Below are 24,509 nucleotides of genomic sequence, written 5' to 3'. Positions count from 1 at the left end.
ATCCTATATAAACCTGTCTGTTCATGTAATGATCCATCCTATATAAACATCTCTGTTCATGTAATGATCCATCCTATAGAAACCTGTCTGTTCATGTAATGATCCATCCTGTATAAACCTGTCTGTTCATGTAATAATCCATCCTGTATAACACTTCCTGTTCATCTAAACATCCTTCCTGTGTAAACCTGTCTGTTCATGTAATAATCCATCCTATATAAACTTGTCTGTTCATGTAATGATCCATCCTATATAAACCTGTCTGTTCATGTAATAATCCATCCTATATAAACATCTCTGTTCATGTAATGATCCATCCTATGTAAACCTGTCTGTTCATGTAATGATCCATCCTGTATAAACCTGTCTGTTCATGTAATAATCCATCCTGTATAACACTTCCTGTTCATCTAACCATCCTTCCTGTGTAAACCTGACTGTTCATGTAATGATCCATCCTATATAAACCTGTCCATTCATGTAATGATCCTTCCCATATAAACCCATCTGTCCACCTAACCACCCATCCTGATTAAAGCTGTTTGTTCATGAAATGATCCTTCCTATATAAACCTGTGTCTTCACCTAACAACCCATCCTGTGTAAACTTGTCTCTTCGTCTAACCACCCATCCTGTATAAACCTGTCTTCCATGAGCATCTATTATGCTGGCACATGAGATATGTTATAGTGCATATGCTTTAGCTCATGTATAATCACTGACATGCATTTGTTTCTTGGCTCAGGTGTATGAAATGCTGGCACATGATATATGTTACAGTGCATGTGCTTTAGCTCATGGTATTTGCCTTGACATGCATTTGTTTCTTGGCTCAGGTGTATGAGACGCTGGCAAATGATATATGTTATAGTGCATGTGCTTTAGCTCATGGTATGGTCACTGACATGCATTTGCTTCATAGCTCAGGTGTATGAGACTCTGGCACATGATATATGTTATAGTGCATGTTTAGCTCATGGTATGGTCACTGACATCCATTTATTTCTTGGCTCAGGTGTGTGGGACGCTGGCACATGAGATATGTTATAGTGCATGTGATTTAGCTCAGGGTATGGTCACTGACATGCATTTGTTTCTTGGCTCAGGTGTATGAGACGCTGGCAAATGATATATGTTATAGTGCATGTGCTTTAGCTCATGGTATTTGCCTTGACATGCATTTGTTTCTTGGCTCAGGTGTATGAGACGCTGGCAAATGATATATGTTATAGTGCATGTGCTTTAGCTCATGGTATGGTCACTGACATGCATTTGCTTCATAGCTCAGGTGTATGAGACTCTGGCACATGATATATGTTATAGTGCATGTTCTTTAGCTCATGGTATTTGCCTTGACATGCATTTGTTTCTTGGCTCAGGTGTATTGTCCGCTGGCACATGATATATGTTATAGTGCATGTGCTTTTGCTCATGATATGTTCAATGACATGCATTTGTTTCTTGGCTCAGGTGTATGGGGCGCTGGCACATGATATATGTTATAGTGCATGTGCTTTAGCTCATGGTATGGTCACTGACATGCATTTGTTTCTTGGCTCAGGTTTATGGGACGCTGTCACATGATATATGTTATAGTGCATGTGCTTTAGCTCATGGCATGGTCACTGACATGCATTTGTTTCTTGTCTCAGGTGTATGGGACACTGGCACATGATATGTTATAGTGAATGTGCTTTAGCTCATGGTGTGGTCACTGACATGCATTTGTTTCTTGGCTCAGGTGTATGGGGCGCTGGCACATGATATATGTTATAGCGCATATACTTTAGCTCATGATATGATCACTGACATGCGCTTGTTTCTTGGCTCAGGTGTACGGGATGCTGGCACATGATATATGTTATAGTGCATGTGCTTTAGCTCATGGTATGGTCACTGACATGCATTTGTTACTTGGCTCCGGTGTATGAGACGCTGGCACATGATATATGTTATAGTGCATGTGCTTTAGCTCATGGTTTGGTCACTGACATGCATTTGTTTCTTGGCTCAGGTATATGAGATGCTGGCACATCATATATGTTATAGTGTATGTGCTTTAGCTCATGGTTTGGTCACTGACATGCATTTATTTCTTGGCTCAGGTGTACGGGATGCTGGCACATGATATATGTTATAGTGCATGTGCTTTAGCTCATGGTATGGTCACTGACATGCATTTGCTTCATAGCTCAGGTGTATGAGACTCTGGCACATGATATATGTTATAGTGCATGTTTAGCTCATGGTGTGATCACTGACATGCATTTGTTTCTTGGCTCAGGTGTATGAGACTCTGGCACATAATATATGTTATGGTGCATGTGCTTTAGCTCATGGTATGGTCACTGGCATGCATTTGTTACTTGTCTCAGGTGTATGAGACGCTGGCACATCATATATGTTATAGTGCATGTGCTTTAGCTCATGGTATGGTCACTGGCATGCCTTTGCATCGTAGCTCAGGTGTATGAGACACTGGCACATGATATATCTTATAGTGCATGTTTAGCTCATGCTATGGTCACTGACATGCATTTGTTTCTTGGCTCAGTTGTATGAGATGCTGGCACATGATATATGTTATAGTGCATGTGCTTTAGCTCATGGTATGGTCACTGACATGCATTTGTTTCTTGGCTCAGGTGTATGAGACGCTGGCAAATGATATATGTTATAGTGCATGTGCTTTAGCTCATGGTATTTGCCTTGACATGCATTTGTTTCTTGGCTCAGGTGTATGAGACGCTGGCAAATGATATATGTTATAGTGCATGTGCTTTAGCTCATGGTATTTGCCTTGACATGCATTTGTTTCTTGGCTCAGGTGTATGAGACGCTGGCAAATGATATATGTTATAGTGCATGTGCTTTAGCTCATGGTATGGTCACTGACATGCATTTGCTTCATAGCTCAGGTGTATGAGACTCTGGCACATGATATATGTTATAGTGCATGTTCTTTAGCTCATGGTATTTGCCTTGACATGCATTTGTTTCTTGGCTCAGGTGTATTGTCCGCTGGCACATGATATATGTTATAGTGCATGTGCTTTTGCTCATGATATGTTCAATGACATGCATTTGTTTCTTGGCTCAGGTGTATGGGGCGCTGGCACATGATATATGTTATAGTGCATGTGCTTTAGCTCATGGTATGGTCACTGACATGCATTTGTTTCTTGGCTCAGGTTTATGGGACGCTGTCACATGATATATGTTATAGTGCATGTGCTTTAGCTCATGGTATGGTCACTGACATGCATTTGTTTCTTGTCTCAGGTGTATGGGACACTGGCACATGATATGTTATAGTGAATGTGCTTTAGCTCATGGTGTGGTCACTGACATGCGTTTGTTACTTGGCTCCGGTGTATGAGACGCTGGCACATGATATATGTTATAGTGCATGTGCTTTAGCTCATGGTTTGGTCACTGACATGCATTTGTTTCTTGGCTCAGGTATATGAGATGCTGGCACATCATATATGTTATAGTGTATGTGCTTTAGCTCATGGTTTGGTCACTGACATGCATTTATTTCTTGGCTCAGGTGTACGGGATGCTGGCACATGATATATGTTATAGTGCATGTGTTTTAGCTCCTGGTATGGTCACTGACATGCATTTATTTCTTGGATCAGGTGTATGGGATGCTGGCACATGATATATGTTATAATGCATGTGCTTTAGCTCATGGTATGATCACTGGCATGCATTTGCATCGTAGCTCAGGTGTATGAGACACTGGCACATGATATATGTTATAGTGCATGCGCTTTAGCTCATGGTACAATCACTGACATGCATTTGTTTCTTGGCTCAGGTGTATGAGACGCTGGCACATCATATATGTTATAGTGCATGTGCTTTAGCTCATGGTTTGGTCACTGACATGCATTTATTTCTTGGCTCAGATGCACGGGATGCTGGCACATGATATATGTTATAGTGCATGCACTTTAGCTCATGGTATGGTCACTGACATGCATTTTTTTCTTGGCTCAGGTGTACGGGATGCTGGCACATGATATATGTTATAGTGCATGTACTTTAGCTCATGGTGTGATCACTGACATGCATTTGTTTCTTGACTCAGGTGTACGAGACGGTGGCACATGAGATATGTTATAGTGCATGTGTTTTAGCTCCTGGTATGGTCACTGACATGCATTTATTTCTTGGCTCAGGTGTATGGGACGCTGGCACATGATATATGTTATAATGCATGTGCTTTAGCTCAGGGTATGGTCACTGACATGCATTTTTTTCTTGGCTCAGGTGTACGGGATGCTGGCACATGATATATGTTATAGTGCATGTACTTTAGCTCATGGTGTGATCACTGACATGCATTTGTTTCTTGACTCAGGTGTACGAGACGGTGGCACATGAGATATGTTATAGTGCATGTGTTTTAGCTCCTGGTATGGTCACTGACATGCATTTATTTCTTGGCTCAGGTGTATGGGACGCTGGCACATGATATATGTTATAATGCATGTGCTTTAGCTCAGGGTATGGTCACTGACATGCATTTTTTTCTTGGCTCAGGTGTACGGGATGCTGGCACATGATATATGTTATAGTGCATGTACTTTAGCTCAGGGTATGGTCACTGACATGCATTTTTTTCTTGGCTCAGGTGTACGGGATGCTGGCACATGATATATGTTATAGTGCATGTACTTTAGCTCATGGTGTGATCACTGACATGCATTTGTTTCTTGACTCAGGTGTACGAGACGGTGGCACATGAGATATGTTATAGTGCATGTGTTTTAGCTCCTGGTATGGTCACTGACATGCATTTATTTCTTGGCTCAGGTGTATGGGACGCTGGCACATGATATATGTTATAATGCATGTGCTTTAGCTCATGGTATGATCACTGGCATGCATTTGCATCGTAGCTCAGGTGTATGAGACACTGGCACATGATATATGTTATAGTGCATGTACTTTAGCTCAGGGTATGGTCACTGACATGCATTTTTTTCTTGGCTCAGGTGTACGGGATGCTGGCACATGATATATGTTATAGTGCATGTACTTTAGCTCATGGTGTGATCACTGACATGCATTTGTTTCTTGACTCAGGTGTACGAGACGGTGGCACATGAGATATGTTATAGTGCATGTGTTTTAGCTCCTGGTATGGTCACTGACATGCATTTATTTCTTGGCTCAGGTGTATGGGACGCTGGCACATGATATATGTTATAATGCATGTGCTTTAGCTCATGGTACAATCACTGACATGCATTTGTTTCTTGGCTCAGGTGTATGAGACTCTGGCACATAATATATGTTATAGTGCATGCTCTTTAGCTCATGGTATGGTAACTGACATGAATTTGCTTCTTGGCTCAGGTCTATGGGACGCTGGCACATGATATATGTTATAGTGCATGTGATTTAGCTCAGGGTATGGTCACTGACATGCATTTTGTTCTTGGCTCCGGTGTACGGGATGGTGGCACATGATATATGTTATAGTGCATATGCTTTAGCTCATGGTATGGTACCTGTCATGCATTTGTTTATTGGATCCGGTTTACGGGACGCTGGCACATGATATATGTTATAGTGCATGTGCTTTAGCTCATGGTATGGTACCTGACATGCATTTGTTTATTGGATCTGGTGTACGGGACGCTGGCTCATGAGATATTTTACAGTGCATGCGCTTTAGCTCATGGTATGGTCACTGACATGCATTTATTTCTTGGCTCAGGTGTATGGGCAGCTGGCACATGATATATGTTATAGTGCATGTGCTTTAGCTCATGGTATGGTCACTGACATGCATTTGTTTATTGGATCTGGTGTACGGGACGCTGGCTCATGATATATGTTATAGTGCATGTTTAGCTCATGGTATGGTCCTGACATGCATTTGTTTCTTGGCTCAGTTGTATGAGACGCTGGCACATGATATATGTTATAGTGCATGTGCTTTAGCTCATGGTATGGTCACTGACATGCATTTGTTTCTTGGCTCAGGTGTATGAGACGCTGGCAAATGATATATGTTATAGTGCATGTGCTTTAGCTCATGGTATGGTCACTGACATGCATGTGCTTCTTGGCTCAGGTGAATGGGATGCTTGGCACATGAGATATGTTATAGTGCATGCGCTTTAGCTCATGATGTGTCACTGACATGCATTTGTTTCTTGGCTCAGGTGTATGAGACGCTGGCACATGATATATGTTATAGTGCATGTGCTTTAGCTCATGGTATGGTCACTGACATGCATGTGCTTCCTGGCTCAGGTGTATGGGATGCTTGGCACATGAGATATGTTATAGTGCATGCGCTTTAGCTCATGATATGTCACTGACATGCATTTGTTTCTTGGCTCAGGTGTATGGGATGCTGGCACATGATATATGTTATAGTGCATGTGCTTTTGCTCATGATATGTTCAATGACATGCATTTGTTTCTTGGCTCAGGTGTATGGGGCGCTGGCACATGATATATGTTATAGTGCATGTGCTTTAGCTCATGGTATGGTCACTGACATGCATTTGTTACTTGGCTCAGGTGTATGAGACGCTGGCACATGATATATGTTATAGTGCATGTGCTATAGCTCATGGTGTGGTCACTGACATGCATTTGTTACTTGGCTCATGTGTATGAGACGCTGGCACATGATATATGTTATAGTGCATGCTCTTTAGTTCACGGTATGGTGACTGACATGAATTTGCTTCTTGGCCCAGGTCTATGGGACGCTGGCACATGATATATGTTATAGGGCATGTGATTTAGCTCATGGTATGGTCACTGACATGCATTTGTTTCTTGGCTCAGGTGTATTGTCCGTTGGCACATGATATATGTTATAGCCCATGTGCTTTTGCTCATGATATGTTCACTGACATGCATTTGTTTCTTGGCTCAGGTGTATGGGGCGCTGGCACATGATATATGTTATAGTGCATGTGCTTTAGCTCATGGTATGGTCACTGACATGCATTTGTTTCTTGGCTCAGGTGTATGAGATGGTGGCACATGATATATGTTATAGTGCATGTGCTTTAGCTCATGGTGTGGTCACTGACATGCATTTGTTACTTGGCTCAGGTGTATGAGACGCTGGCACATGATATATGTTATAGTGCATGTGCTTTAGCTCATGGTGTGGTCACTGACATGCATTTGTTACCTGGCTCAGGTGTATGAGACGCTGGCACATGATATATGTTATAGTGCATGTGCTTTAGCTCATGGTGTGGTCACTGACATGCATTTGTTACTTGGCTCAGGTCTATGGGACGCTGGCACATGATATATGTTATAGTGCATGTGATTTAGCTCAGGGTATGGTCACTGACATGCATTTTTATCTTGGCTCAGGTGTACGGGATGCTGGCACATGATATATGTTATAGTGCATGTACTTTAGCTCATGGTGTGATCATTGACATGCATTTGTTACTTGACTCAGGTGTATGAGACGCTGGCACATCATATATGTTATAGTGCATGTGCTTTAGCTCATGGTATGGTCACTGGCATGCATTTGCATCGTAGCTCAGGTGTATGACACACTGGCACATGATATATGTTATAATGAATGCGCTTTAGCTCATGGTATGGTCACTGACATGCATTTGTTTCTTGGCTCAGGTGTACGGGATGCTGGCACATGATATATGTTATAATGCATGCGCTTTAGCTCATGGTGTGATCACTGACATGCATTTGTTTCTTGGCTCAGGTGTATGAGACTCTGGCACATAATATATGTTATAGTGCATGTGCTTTAGCTCATGGTATGGTCACTGGCATGCATTTGTTACTTGGCTCAGGTGTATGAGACGCTGGCACATCATATATGTTATAGTGCATGTGCTTTAGCTCATGGTATGGTCACTGGCATGCATTTGCATCGTAGCTCAGGTGTATGAGACACTGGCACATGATATATGTTATAATGCATATGCTTTAGCTCATGGTGTGATCACTGACATGCATTTGTTTCTTGGCTCAGGTGTATGAGACTCTGGCACATGATATATGTTATAGTGCATGTGCTTTAGCTCATGGTGTGGTCACTGACATGCATTTGTTACTTGGCTCAGGTGTATGAGACGCTGGCACATGATATATGTTATAGTGCATGCTCTTTAGTTCATGGTATGGTAACTGACATGAATTTGCTTCTTGGCCCAGGTCTATGGGACGCTGGCACATGATATATGTTATAGTGCATGTGATTTAGCTCAGGGTATGGTCACTGACATGCATTTGTTTCTTGACTCAGGTGTACGAGATGGTGGCACATGATATATGTTATAGTGCATGCGCTTTAGCTCAGGGTATGGTCACTGACATGCATTTGTTTCTTGGCTCAGGTGTATGGGATGCTGGCACATGATATATGTTATAGTGCATGCGCTTTAGCTCATGGTATGGTCACTGACATGCATTTGTTATTTGACTCAGGTGTATGAGACGCTGGCACATCATATATGTTATAGTGCATGTGCTTTAGCTCATGATATGGTCACTGGCATGCATTTGCATCGTAGCTCAGGTGTATGAGACACTGGCACATGATATATGTTATAATGCATGCGCTTTAGCTCATGGTATGGTCACTGACATGCATTTGTTTCTTGGCTCAGGTGTACGGGATGCTGGCACATGATATATGTTATAGTGCATGCGCTTTAGCTCATGGTATGGTCACTGACATGCATTTGTTTCTTGGCTCAGGTGTATGGGATGCTGGCACATGATATATGTTATAGTGCATGATCTTTAGCTCATGGTATGGTCACTGACATGCATTTGTTACTTGGCTCAGGTGTATGAGACGCTGGAACATCATATATGTTATAGTGCATGTGCTTTAGCTCATGGTATGGTCACTGGCATGCATTTGCATCGTAGCTCAGGTGTATGGGGCACTGTCACATGATATATGTTATAGTGCATGCGCTTTAGCTCATGGTGTGATCACTGACATGCATTTGTTTCTTGGCTCAGGTGTATGAGACTCTTGCACATAATATATGTTATAGTGCATGTGCTTTAGCTCATGGTATGGTCACTGGCATGCATTTGTTACTTGGCTCAGGTGTATGAGACGCTGGCACATCATATATGTTATAGTGCATGTGCTTTAGCTCATGGTATGGTCACTGGCATGCCTTTGCATCGTAGCTCAGGTGTATGAGACACTGGCACATGATATATCTTATAGTGCATGTTTAGCTCATGGTATGGTCACTGACATGCATTTGTTTCTTGGCTCAGTTGTATGAGATGCTGGCACATGATATATGTTATAGTGCATGTGCTTTAGCTCATGGTATGGTCACTGACATGCATTTGTTTCTTGGCTCAGGTGTATGAGACGCTGGCAAATGATATATGTTATAGTGCATGTACTTTAGCTCATGGTATGGTCACTGACATGCATGTGCTTCTTGGCTTAGGTGTATGGGACGCAGGCACATGAGATATGTTATAATGCATGTGCTTTAGCTCATGGTATGGTCACTGACATGCATTTGTTTCTTGGCTCAAGTGTATGAGACGCTGGCACATGATATATGTTATAGTGCATGCACTTTAGCTCATGGTATGATCACTGACATGCATTTGTTTCTTGGCTCAGGTGTATGAGATGCTGGCACATGATATATGTTATAGTGCATGTGCTTTAGCTCATGGTATGGTCACTGGCATGCATTTGCATCGTAGCTCAGGTGTATGACACACTGGCACATCATATATGTTATAGTGCATGTGCATTAGCTCATGGTATGGTCACTGACATGCATTTGTTTCTTGGCTCAGGTGTATGAGACTCTGGCACATAATATATGTTATAGTGCATGTGCTTTAGCTCATGGTATGGTCACTGGCATGCATTTGTTACTTGGCTCAGGTGTATGAGACGCTGGCACATCATATATGTTATAGTGCATGTGCTTTAGCTCATGGTATGGTCACTGGCATGCATTTGCATCGTAGCTCAGGTGTATGAGACACTGGCACATGATATATGTTATAATGCATACGCTTTAGCTCATGGTGTGATCACTGACATGCATTTGTTTCTTGGCTCAGGTGTATGAGACTCTGGCACATGATATATGTTATAGTGCATGTGCTTTAGCTCATGGTGTGGTCACTGACATGCATTTGTTACTTGGCTCAGGTGTATGAGACGCTGGCACATGATATATGTTATAGTACATGCTCTTTAGTTCATGGTATGGTAACTTACATGAATTTGCTTCTTGGCCCAGGTCTATGGGACGCTGGCACATGATATATGTTATAGTGCATGTGATTTAGCTCAGGGTATGGTCACTGACATGCATTTTTTTCTTGGCTCAGGTGTACGAGACGGTGGCACATGATATATGTTATAGTGCATGCGCTTTAACTCATGGTATGGTCACTGACATGCATTTGTTTCTTGGCTCAGGTGTATGGGATGCTGGCACATGATATATGTTATAGTGCATGCGCTTTAGCTCATGGTATGGTCACTGACATGCATTTGCATCGTAGCTCAGGTGTATGACACACTGGCACATCATATATGTTATAGTGCATGTGCATTAGCTCATGGTATGGTCACTGACATGCATTTGTTTCTTGGCTCAGGTGTATGAGACTCTGGCACATAATATATGTTATAGTGCATGTGCTTTAGCTCATGGTATGGTCACTGGCATGCATTTGCATCGTAGCTCAGGTGTATGACACACTGGCACATCATATATGTTATAGTGCATGTGCATTAGCTCATGGTATGGTCACTGACATGCATTTGTTTCTTGGCTCAGGTGTATGAGACTCTGGCACATAATATATGTTATAGTGCATGTGCTTTAGCTCATGGTATGGTCACTGGCATGCATTTGTTACTTGGCTCAGGTGTATGAGACGCTGGCACATCATATATGTTATAGTGCATGTGCTTTAGCTCATGGTATGGTCACTGGCATGCATTTGCATCGTAGCTCAGGTGTATGAGACACTGGCACATGATATATGTTATAATGCATACGCTTTAGCTCATGGTGTGATCACTGACATGCATTTGTTTCTTGGCTCAGGTGTATGAGACTCTGGCACATGATATATGTTATAGTGCATGTGCTTTAGCTCATGGTGTGGTCACTGACATGCATTTGTTACTTGGCTCAGGTGTATGAGACGCTGGCACATGATATATGTTATAGTACATGCTCTTTAGTTCATGGTATGGTAACTTACATGAATTTGCTTCTTGGCCCAGGTCTATGGGACGCTGGCACATGATATATGTTATAGTGCATGTGATTTAGCTCAGGGTATGGTCACTGACATGCATTTTTTTCTTGGCTCAGGTGTACGAGACGGTGGCACATGATATATGTTATAGTGCATGCGCTTTAACTCATGGTATGGTCACTGACATGCATTTGTTTCTTGGCTCAGGTGTATGGGATGCTGGCACATGATATATGTTATAGTGCATGCGCTTTAGCTCATGGTATGGTCACTGACATGCATTTGTTACTTGACTCAGGTGTATGAGACGCTGGCACATCATATATGTTATAGTGCATGTGCTTTAGCTCATGGTATGGTCACTGGCATGCATTTGCATCGTAGCTCAGGTGTATGAGACACTGGCACATGATATATGTTATAATGCATGCGCTTTAGCTCATGGTATGGTCACTGGCATGCATTTGCATCGTAGCTCAGGTGTATGAGACACTGGCACATGATATATGTTATAATGCATGCGCTTTAGCTCATGGTATGGTCACTGACATGCATTTGTTTCTTGGCTCAGGTGTACGGGATGCTGGCACATGATATATGTTATAGTGCATGCGCTTTAGCTCAGGGTATGGTCACTGACATGCATTTGTTTCTTGGCCCAGGTCTATGGGATGCTGGCACATGATATATGTTATAGTGCATGTGCTTTAGCTCAGGGTATGGTCACTGACATGCATTTTTTTTCTTGGTTCAGGTGTACGGGATGCTGGCACATGATATATGTTATAGTGCATGTACTTTAGCTCATGGTGTGATCACTGACATGCATTTGTTTCTTGACTCAGGTGTACGAGACGGTGGCACATGATATATGTTATAGTGCATGCGCTTTAACTCATGGTATGGTCACTGACATGCATTTGTTTCTTGGCTCAGGTGTATGGGATGCTGGCACATGATATATGTTATAGTGCATGCGCTTTAGCTCATGGTATGGTCACTGACATGCATTTGTTACTTGACTCAGGTGTATGAGACGCTGGCACATCATATATGTTATAGTGCATGTGCTTTAGCTCATGGTATGGTCACTGGCATGCATTTGCATCATAGCTCAGGTGTATGAGACACTGGCACATGATATATGTTATAATGCATGCGCTTTAGCTCATGGTATGGTCACTGACATGCATTTGTTTCTTGGCTCAGGTGTATGGGATGCTGGCACATGATATATGTTATAGTGCATGATCTTTAGCTCATGGTATGGTCACTGACATGCATTTGTTACTTGGCTCAGGTGTATGAGACGCTGGAACATCATATATGTTATAGTGCATGTGCTTTAGCTCATGGTATGGTCACTGGCATGCATTTGCATCGTAGCTCAGGTGTATGAGACACTGGCACATGGTATATGTTATAATGCATGCGCTTTAGCTCATGGTGTGATCACTGACATGCATTTGTTTCTTGGCTCAGGTGTATGAGACTCTGGTACATAATATATGTTATGGTGCATGTGCTTTAGCTCATGGTATGGTCACTGGCATGCCTTTGCATCGTAGCTCAGGTGTATGAGACACTGGCACATGATATATCTTATAGTGCATGTTTAGCTCATGGTATGGTCACTGACATGCATTTGTTTCTTGGCTCAGTTGTATGAGATGCTGGCACATGATATATGTTATAGTGCATGTGCTTTAGCTCATGGTATGGTCACTGACATGCATTTGTTTCTTGGCTCAGGTGTATGAGACGCTGGCAAATGATATATGTTATAGTGCATGTACTTTAGCTCATGGTATGGTCACTGACATGCATGTGCTTCTTGGCTTAGGTGTATGGGACGCAGGCACATGAGATATGTTATAATGCATGTGCTTTAGCTCATGGTATGGTCACTGACATGCATTTGTTTCTTGGCTCAAGTGTATGAGACGCTGGCACATGATATATGTTATAGTGCATGCACTTTAGCTCATGGTATGATCACTGACATGCATTTGTTTCTTGGCTCAGGTGTATGAGACGCTGGCACATGATATATGTTATAGTACATGTGCTTTAGCTCATGGTATGGTCACTGGCATGCATTTGCTACGTAGCTCAGGTGTATTTGACACTGGCACATGATATATGTTATAGTGCATGTACGTTAGCTCATGGTATGGTCACTGACATGCATTTGTTTCTTGGCTCAGGTGTATTGTCCGCTGGCACATGATATATGTTATAGCCCATGTGCTTTTGCTCATGATATGTTCAATGACATGCATTTGATCCTTGTCTCAGGTGTATGGGACGCTGGCACATGATATGTTATAGTGCATGTGCTTTAGCTCATGGTGTGGTCACTGACATGCATTTGTTACTTGGCTCAGGTGTATGAGATGGTGGCACATGATATATGTTATAGTGCATGTGATTTAGCTCATAGTATGATCACTGGCATGCATTTGCATCGTAGCTCAGGTGTATGAGACACTGGCACATGATATATGTTATAGTGCATGCGCTTTAGCTCATGGTATGGTCACTGACATGTATTTGTTTCTTGGCTCAGGTGTATGAAATTCTGGCACATGATATATGTTATAGTGCATGTACTTTAGCTCATGGTATGGTCACTGACATGCATTTTATTCTTGGCTCAGGTGTACGGGATGCTGACACATGATATATGTTATAGTGCATGCTCTTTAGCTCAGGATATGGTCACTGACATGCATTTTCTTCTTGGCTCAGGTGTACGGGATGCTGGCACATGATATATGTTATAGTGCATGTGCTTTAGCTCATGGTGTGATCACTGACATGCATTTGTTTCTTGACTCAGGTGTACGAGATGCTGAAACATGATATATGTTATAGTGCATGCACTTTAGCTCATGGTATGGTCACTGACATGCATTTGTTACTTGACTCAGGTGTATGAGACGCTGGTACATGATATATGTTATAGTGCATGTGCTTTAGCTCATGGTATAGTCACTGACATGCATTTGTTACTTGACTCAGGTGTATGAGATGCTGGCACATGATACATGTTATAGTGCATGTGCTTTAGCTCATGGTATGGTCACTGGCATGCATTTGCATCGTAGCTCAGGTGTATGAGACGCTGGCACATCATATATTTTATAGTGCATGTGATTTAGCTCAGGGTATGTTCACTGACATGCATTTTGTTCTTGGCTCAGGTGTACGGGATGGTGGCACATGATATATGTTATAGTCCATGTGCTTTAGCTCATGGTATGGTACCTGACATGCATTTGTTTATTGGATCTGGTGTACGAGATGGTGGCACATGATATATGTTATAGTGCATGCGCTTTAGCTCATGGTATGATCACTGGCATGCATTTGTTTCTTGGCTCAGGTGTATGGGACACTGGCACATGATATGTTATAGTGCATGCGCTTTAGCTCATGGTGTGGTCACTGACATGCATTTGTTTCTTGGCTCAGGTGTACGAGATGGTGGCACATGATATATGTTATAGTGCATGCGCTTTAGCTCATGGTATGATCACTGGCATGCATTTGTTTCTTGGCTCAGGTGTATGAGACACTGGCACATGATATATGTTATAGTGCATGTTTTGCTCATGGTATGGTCACTGACATGCATTTGTTTCTTGGCTCAGGTGTATGAGATGCTGGCACATGATATATGTTATAGTGCATGTTTTGCTCATGGTATGGTCACTGACATGCATTTGTTTCTTGGCTCAGGTGTATGAGATGCTGGCACATGATATATGTTATAGTGCATGTGATTTAGCTCAGGGTATGGTCACTGACATGCATTTATTTCTTGGCTCAGGTGTGTGGGACGCTGGCACATGATATATGTTATAGTGCATGTGCTTTAGCTCATGGTATGATCACTGGCATTTATTTGCATCGTGGCTCAGGTGTATGAGACACTGGCACATGATATATGTTATAGTGCATGTGATTTAGCTCATGCTATGGTCACTGACATGCATTTGTTTCTTGGATCAGGTGTACGGGATGCTGGCACATGATATATGTTATAGTGCATGTGCTTTAGCTCATGGTGTGGTCACTGACATGCATTTGTTTCTTGGCTCAGGTGTATGGGATGCTGGCACATGATATATGTTATAGTGCATGTGCTTTAGCTCATGGTATGGTCACTGACATGCATTTGTTTCTTGGATCAGGTGTATGGGATGCTGGCACATGATATATGTTATAGTGCATGTGCTTTAGCTCATGGTATGGTCACTCTCATGCATTTGTTTCTTGGATCAGGTGTATGAGATGCTGGCACATGATATATGTTATAGTGCATGTGCTTTAGCTCATGGTATGGTCACTGACATGCATTTGTTTCTTGGCTCAGGTGTATGGGGCCCTGGCACATGCTATATGTTATAGTGCATGTGCTTTAGCTCATGCTATGGTCACTGACATGCATTTGTTTCTTGGCTCAGGTGTATGGGGCGCTGGCACATGATATATGTTATAGTGCATGTGCTTTAGCACATGGTGTGGTCACTGACATGCATTTGTTACTTGACTCAGGTGTATGAGACGCTGGCACATCATATATGTTATAGTGCATGTGCTTTAGCTCATGGTATGGTCACTGGCATGCATTTGCATCATAGCTCAGGTGTATGAGACACTGGCACATGATATATGTTATAATGCATGCGCTTTAGCTCATGGTATGGTCACTGACATGCATTTGTTTCTTGGCTCAGGTGTATGGGATGCTGGCACATGATATATGTTATAGTGCATGATCTTTAGCTCATGGTATGGTCACTGACATGCATTTGTTACTTGGCTCAGGTGTATGAGACGCTGGAACATCATATATGTTATAGTGCATGTGCTTTAGCTCATGGTATGGTCACTGGCATGCATTTGCATCGTAGCTCAGGTGTATGAGACACTGGCACATGGTATATGTTATAATGCATGCGCTTTAGCTCATGGTGTGATCACTGACATGCATTTGTTTCTTGGCTCAGGTGTACGGGATGCTGGCACATGATATATGTTATGGTGCATGTGCTTTAGCTCATGGTATGGTCACTGGCATGCATTTGTTACTTGTCTCAGGTGTATGAGACGCTGGCACATCATATATGTTATAGTGCATGTGCTTTAGCTCATGGTATGGTCACTGGCATGCCTTTGCATCGTAGCTCAGGTGTATGAGACACTGGCACATGATATATCTTATAGTGCATGTTTAGCTCATGGTATGGTCACTGACATGCATTTGTTTCTTGGCTCAGTTGTATGAGATGCTGGCACATGATATATGTTATAGTGCATGTGCTTTAGCTCATGGTATGGTCACTGACATGCATTTGTTTCTTGGCTCAGGTGTATGAGACGCTGGCAAATGATATATGTTATAGTGCATGTACTTTAGCTCATGGTATGGTCACTGACATGCATGTGCTTCTTGGCTTAGGTGTATGGGACGCAGGCACATGAGATATGTTATAATGCATGTGCTTTAGCTCATGGTATGGTCACTGACATGCATTTGTTTCTTGGCTCAAGTGTATGAGACGCTGGCACATGATATATGTTATAGTGCATGCACTTTAGCTCATGGTATGATCACTGACATGCATTTGTTTCTTGGCTCAGGTGTATGAGACGCTGGCACATGATATATGTTATAGTACATGTGCTTTAGCTCATGGTATGGTCACTGGCATGCATTTGCTACGTAGCTCAGGTGTATTTGACACTGGCACATGATATATGTTATAGTGCATGTACGTTAGCTCATGGTATGGTCACTGACATGCATTTGTTTCTTGGCTCAGGTGTATTGTCCGCTGGCACATGATATATGTTATAGCCCATGTGCTTTTGCTCATGATATGTTCAATGACATGCATTTGATCCTTGTCTCAGGTGTATGGGACGCTGGCATATGATATGTTATAGTGCATGTGCTTTAGCTCATGGTGTGGTCACTGACATGCATTTGTTACTTGGCTCAGGTGTATGAGATGGTGGCACATGATATATGTTATAGTGCATGTGATTTAGCTCATAGTATGATCACTGGCATGCATTTGCATCGTAGCTCAGGTGTATGAGACACTGGCACATGATATATGTTATAGTGCATGCGCTTTAGCTCATGGTATGGTCACTGACATGTATTTGTTTCTTGGCTCAGGTGTATGAAATTCTGGCACATGATATATGTTATAGTGCATGTACTTTAGCTCATGGTATGGTCACTGACATGCATTTTATTCTTGGCTCAGGTGTACGGGATGCTGACACATGATATATGTTATAGTGCATGCTCTTTAGCTCAGGATATGGTCACTGACATGCATTTTCTTCTTGGCTCAGGTGTACGGGATGCTGGCACATGATATATGTTATAGTGCATGTGCTTTAGCTCATGGTGTGATCACTGACATGCATTTGTTTCTTGACTCAGGTGTACGAGATGCTGAAACATGATATATGTTATAGTGCATGCACTTTAGCTCATGGTATGGTCACTGACATGCATTTGTTACTTGACTCAGGTGTATGAGACGCTGGTACATGATATATGTTATAGTGCATGTGCTTTAGCTCATGGTATAGTCACTGACATGCATTTGTTACTTGACTCAGGTGTATGAGATGCTGGCACATGATACATGTTATAGTGCATGTGCTTTAGCTCATGGTATGGTCACTGGCATGCATTTGCATCGTAGCTCAGGTGTATGAGACGCTGGCACATCATATATTTTATAGTGCATGTGATTTAGCTCAGGGTATGTTCACTGACATGCATTTTGTTCTTGGCTCAGGTGTACGGGATGGTGGCACATGATATATGTTATAGTCCATGTGCTTTAGCTCATGGTATGGTACCTGACATGCATTTGTTTATTGGATCTGGTGTACGAGATGGTGGCACATGATATATGTTATAGTGCATGCGCTTTAGCTCATGGTATGATCACTGGCATGCATTTGTTTCTTGGCTCAGGTGTATGGGACACTGGCACATGATATGTTATAGTGCATGCGCTTTAGCTCATGGTGTGGTCACTGACATGCATTTGTTTCTTGGCTCAGGTGTACGAGATGGTGGCACATGATATATGTTATAGTGCATGCGCTTTAGCTCATGGTATGATCACTGGCATGCATTTGTTTCTTGGCTCAGGTGTATGAGACACTGGCACATGATATATGTTATAGTGCATGTTTTGCTCATGGTATGGTCACTGACATGCATTTGTTTCTTGGCTCAGGTGTATGAGATGCTGGCACATGATATATGTTATAGTGCATGTTTTGCTCATGGTATGGTCACTGACATGCATTTGTTTCTTGGCTCAGGTGTATGAGATGCTGGCACATGATATATGTTATAGTGCATGTGATTTAGCTCAGGGTATGGTCACTGACATGCATTTTGTTCTTGGCTCAGGTGTACGGGATGGTGGCACATGATATATGTTATAGTGCATGTGCTTTAGCTCATGGTATGATCACTGACATGCATTTGTTTCTTGGCTCAGGTGTACGGGATGCTGGCACATGATATATGTTATAGTGCATGTGCTTTAGCTCATGGTATGGTCACTGACATGCATTTTGTTCTTGGCTCAGGTGTACGGGATGGTGGCACATGATATATGTTATAGTGCATGCGCTTTAGCTCATGGTATGGTCACTGACATGCATTTATTTCTTGGCTCAGGTGTGTGGGACGCTGACACATGAGATATGTTATAGTGCATGTGATTTAGTTCAGGGTATGGTCACTGACATGCATTTTTTTCTTGGCTCGGGTGTACGGGATGGTGGCACATGATATATGTTATAGTGCATGTGCTTTAGCTCATGGTATGGTCACTGACATGCATTTGTTTCTTGGCTCAGGTCTATGGGACGCTGGCACATGATATATGTTATAGTGCATGTGCTTTAGCTCATGGTATGATCACTGGCATTCATTTGCATCGTGGCTCAGGTGTATGAGACACTGGCACATGATATATGTTATAGTGCATGTGATTTAGCTCATGCTATGGTCACTGACATGCATTTGTTTCTTGGATCAGGTGTACGGGATGCTGGCACATGATATATGTTATAGTGCATGTGCTTTAGCTCATGGTGTGGTCACTGACATGCATTTGTTTCTTGGCTCAGGTGTATGGGATGCTGGCACATGATATATGTTATAGTGCATGTGCTTTAGCTCATGGTATGGTCACTGACATGCATTTGTTTCTTGGATCAGGTGTATGGGATGCTGGCACATGATATATGTTATAGTGCATGTGCTTTAGCTCATGGTATGGTCACTCTCATGCATTTGTTTCTTGGATCAGGTGTATGAGATGCTGGCACATGATATATGTTATAGTGCATGTGCTTTAGCTCATGGTATGGTCACTGACATGCATTTGTTTCTTGGCTCAGGTGTATGGGGCCCTGGCACATGCTATATGTTATAGTGCATGTGCTTTAGCTCATGCTATGGTCACTGACATGCATTTGTTTCTTGGCTCAGGTGTATGGGACGCTGGTACATGATATATGTTATAGTGCATGTGCTTTAGCACATGGTGTGGTCACTGACATGCATTTGTTTCTTGGCTCAGGTGTACGGGATGCTGTCACATGATATATGTTATAGTGCATGTGTTTTAGCTCATGGTATGGGCCTTGACACGCATTTGTTTCTTGTATTCGGTGTATGGGACGCTGGCACATGATATATGTTATAGTGCATGTGCTTTAGCTCATGGTATGGTCACTGACATGCATTTGTTTCTTGGCTCAGGTGTATGGGATGCTGGCACATGATACATGTTATAGTGCATGTGCTTTAGCTCATGGTATGGTCACTGACATGCATTTGTTTCTTGGCTCAGGTGTATGGGATGCTGGCACATGATACATGTTATAGTGCATGTGCTTTAGCTCATGGTATGGTCACTGAGATGCATTTATTTCTTGGCTCAGGTGTGTGGGACGCTGGCACATGATATATGTTACAGTGCATGTGCTTTAGCTCATGGTATGGTCACTGACATGCATTTGTTTCTTGGCTCAGGTGTATGGGGCCCTGGCACATGCTATATGTTATAGTGCATGCCCTTTAGCTCATGGTATGATCAGTGACATGCATTTGTTTCTTGGCTCAGGTGTATGAGATGCTGGCACATGATATGTCATAGTGCATGTGCTTTAGCACATGGTGTGGTCACTGACATGCATTTGTTTCTTGGCTCAGGTGTACGGGATGCTGTCACATGATATATGTTATAGTGCATGTGTTTTAGCTCATGGTATGGGCCTTGACACGCATTTGTTTCTTGTATTCGGTGTATTGGACGCTGGCACATGATATATGTTATAGTGCATGTGCTTTAGCTCATGGTATGGTCACTGACATGCATTTGTTTCTTGGCTCAGGTGTGTGGGATGCTGGCACATGATACATGTTATAGTGCATGTGCTTTAGCTCATGGTATGGTCACTGAGATGCATTTATTTCTTGGCTCAGGTGTGTGGGACGCTGGCACATGAGATATGTTATAGTGCATGTTCTTTAGCTCATGGTATGGTCACTGAGATGCATTTATTTCTTGGCTCAGGTGTGTGGGACGCTGGCACATGATATATGTTACAGTGCATGCGCTTTAGCTCATGGTATGGTCACTGACATGCATTTGTTTCTTGGCTCAGGTGTACGGGATAGTGGCACGTGATATATGTTATAGTGCATGTGCTTTAGCTCATGGTATGGTCACTGACATGCATTTGTTTCTTGGCTCAGATGTGTGGGACACTGGCACATGAGATATGTTATAGTGCATGTGATTTAGCTCAGGGTATGGTCACTGACATGCATTTTTTTCTTGGCTCGGGTGTGTGGGACGCTGGCACATGAGATATGTTATAGTGCATGTGCATTAGCTCATGGTATGGTCACTGACATGCATTTGTTAGTTGGCTCAGGTGTATGGGGCGCTGGCACATGATATATGTTATAGTGCATGTGCTTTAGCTCATGGTATGATCACTGGCATGCATTTGCATCGTGGCTCAGGTGTATGAGACACTGGCACATGATATATGTTATAGTGCATGCACTTTAGCTCATGGTATGGTAATTAGCATGCATTTGCTTTGTAGCTCAGGTGTATGAGACACTGGCACATGATATATGTTATAGTGCATGCGCTTTAGCTCATGGTATAGTCACTGACATGCATTTGTTTCTTGGCTCAGGTCTATGGGACGCTGGCACATGATATATGTTATAGTGCATGTGCTTTAGCTCATGGTATGGTCACTGACATGCATTTTTTTCTTGGCTCAGGTCTATGGGACGCTGGCACATGATATATGTTATAGTGCACGTGCTTTAGCTCATGGTATGATCACTGGCATTCATTTGCATCGTGGCTCAGGTGTATGAGACACTGGCACATGATATATGTTATAGTGCATGTGATTTAGCTCATGCTATGGTCACTGACATGCATTTGTTTCTTGGATCAGGTGTACGGGATGCTGGCACATGATATATGTTATAGTGCATGTGCTTTAGCTCATGGTGTGGTCACTGACATGCATTTGTTTCTTGGCTCAGGTGTATGGGATGCTGGCACATGATATATGTTATAGTGCATGTGCTTTAGCTCATGGTATGGTCACTGACATGCATTTGTTTCTTGGATCAGGTGTATGGGATGCTGGCACATGATATATGTTATAGTGCATGTGCTTTAGCTCATGGTATGGTCACTGACATGCATTTGTTTCTTGGATCAGGTGTATGAGATGCTGGCACATGATATATGTTATAGTGCATGTGCTTTAGCTCATGGTATGGTCACTGACATGCATTTGTTTCTTGGCTCAGGTGTATGGGGCCCTGGCACATGCTATATGTTATAGTGCATGTGCTTTAGCTCATGCTATGGTCACTGACATGCATTTGTTTCTTGGCTCAGGTGTATGGGACGCTGGTACATGATATATGTTATAGTGCATGTGCTTTAGCACATGGTGTGGTCACTGACATGCATTTGTTTCTTGGCTCAGGTGTACGGGATGCTGTCACATGATATATGTTATAGTGCATGTGCTTTAGCTCATGATATGTCACTGACATGCATTTGTTTCTTGGCTCAGGTGTACGGGACGCTGGCACATGATATATGTTATAGTGCATGTGCTTTAGCTCATGGTATGGTCACTGACATGCATTTGTTTCTTGGCTCAGGTGTATGGGATGCTGGCACATGATACATGTTATAGTGCATGTGCTTTAGCTCATGGTATGGTCACTGACATGCATTTGTTTCTTGGCTCAGGTGTATGGGATGCTGGCACATGATACATGTTATAGTGCATGTGCTTTAGCTCATGGTATGGTCACTGAGATGCATTTATTTCTTGGCTCAGGTGTGTGGGACGCTGGCACATGATATATGTTACAGTGCATGTGCTTTAGCTCATGGTATGGTCACTGACATGCATTTGTTTCTTGGCTCAGGTGTACGGGATGGTGGCACATGATATATGTTATAGTGCATGCGCTTTAGCTCATGGTATGGTCACTGACATGCATTTGTTTCTTGGCTCAGGTGTATGGGACGCTGGCACATCATATATGTTATAGTGCATGTGCATTAGCTCATGGTATGGTCACTGACATGCATTTGTTACTTGGCTCAGGTGTATGGGACGCTGGCACATGATATATGTTATAGTGCATGTGCTTTAGCTCATGGTATGATCACTGGCATGCATTTGCATCGTGGCTCAGGTGTATGAGACACTGGCACATGATATATGTTATAGTGCATGCACTTTAGCTCATGGTATGGTAACTAGCATGCATTTGCTTTGTAGCTCAGGTGTATGAGACACTGGCACATGATATATGTTATAGTGCATGCGCTTTAGCTCATGGTATAGTCACTGACATGCATTTGTTTCTTGGCTCAGGTCTATGGGACGCTGGCACATGATATATGTTATAGTGCATGTGCTTTAGCTCATGGTATGGTCACTGACATGCATTTGTTTCTTGGCTCAGGTCTATGGGACGCTGGAACATGATATATGTTATAGTGCATGTGCTTTAGCTCATGGTATGATCACTGGCATGCATTTGCATCGTGGCTCAGGTGTATGAGACACTGGCACATGATATATGTTATAGTGCATGTGATTTAGCTCATGCTATGGTCACTGACATGCATTTGTTTCTTGGATCAGGTGTACGGGATGCTGGCACATGATATATGTTATAGTGCATGTGCTTTAGCTCATGGTGTGGTCACTGACATGCATTTGTTTCTTGGCTCAGGTGTATGGGATGCTGGCACATGATATATGTTATAGTGCATGTCCTTTAGCTCATGGTATGGTCACTGACATGCATTTGTTTCTTGGCTCAGGTGTATGGGACGCTGGCACATGATATATGTTATAGTGCATGCTCTTTAGCTCATGGTATGGTCACTGACATGCATTTGTTTCTTGGCTCAGGTGTATGGGGCGCTGGCACATGATATATGTTATAGTGCATGTGCTTTAGCTCATGCTATGGTCACTGACATGCATTTGTTTCTTGGCTCAGGTGTATGAGACACTGGCACATGATATATGTTATAGTGCATGCCCTTTAGCTCATGGTATGATCAGTGACATGCATTTGTTTCTTGGCTCAGGTGTATGAGATGCTGGCACATGATATGTCATAGTGCATGTGCTTTAGCACATGGTGTGGTCACTGACATGCATTTGTTTCTTGGCTCAGGTGTACGGGATGCTGTCACATGATATATGTTATAGTGCATGTGTTTTAGCTCATGGTATGGGCCTTGACACGCATTTGTTTCTTGTATTCGGTGTATCGGACGCTGGCACATGATATATGTTATAGTGCATGTGCTTTAGCTCATGGTATGGTCACTGACATGCATTTGTTTCTTGGCTCAGGTGTGTGGGATGCTGGCACATGATACATGTTATAGTGCATGTGCTTTAGCTCATGGTATGGTCACTGAGATGCATTTATTTCTTGGCTCAGGTGTGTGGGACGCTGGCACATGAGATATGTTATAGTGCATGTTCTTTAGCTCATGGTATGGTCACTGAGATGCATTTATTTCTTGGCTCAGGTGTGTGGGACGCTGGCACATGATATATGTTACAGTGCATGCGCTTTAGCTCATGGTATGGA

At 42.6% G+C, this 24,509-nt stretch overlaps 1 protein-coding gene across 1 annotated transcript in view; it reads left to right on the top strand.

The window, feature by feature from the left end:
• LOC138522048 (proteasome subunit beta type-9-like) overlaps positions 1 to 24,509 on the top strand; it is a 576,384-nt gene that overhangs the window by 80,832 nt on the left and 471,043 nt on the right. The window lies entirely within an intron of this gene.

The sequence above is a fragment of the Ambystoma mexicanum genome, chromosome 13, assembly GCF_040938575.1.
Source record: "Ambystoma mexicanum isolate Mex_15411 chromosome 13, UKY_AmexF1_1, whole genome shotgun sequence".
In the NCBI taxonomy this organism is placed as follows: domain Eukaryota; kingdom Metazoa; phylum Chordata; class Amphibia; order Caudata; family Ambystomatidae; genus Ambystoma; species Ambystoma mexicanum.
This window is presented reverse-complemented; position numbering and strand designations above follow the sequence as displayed.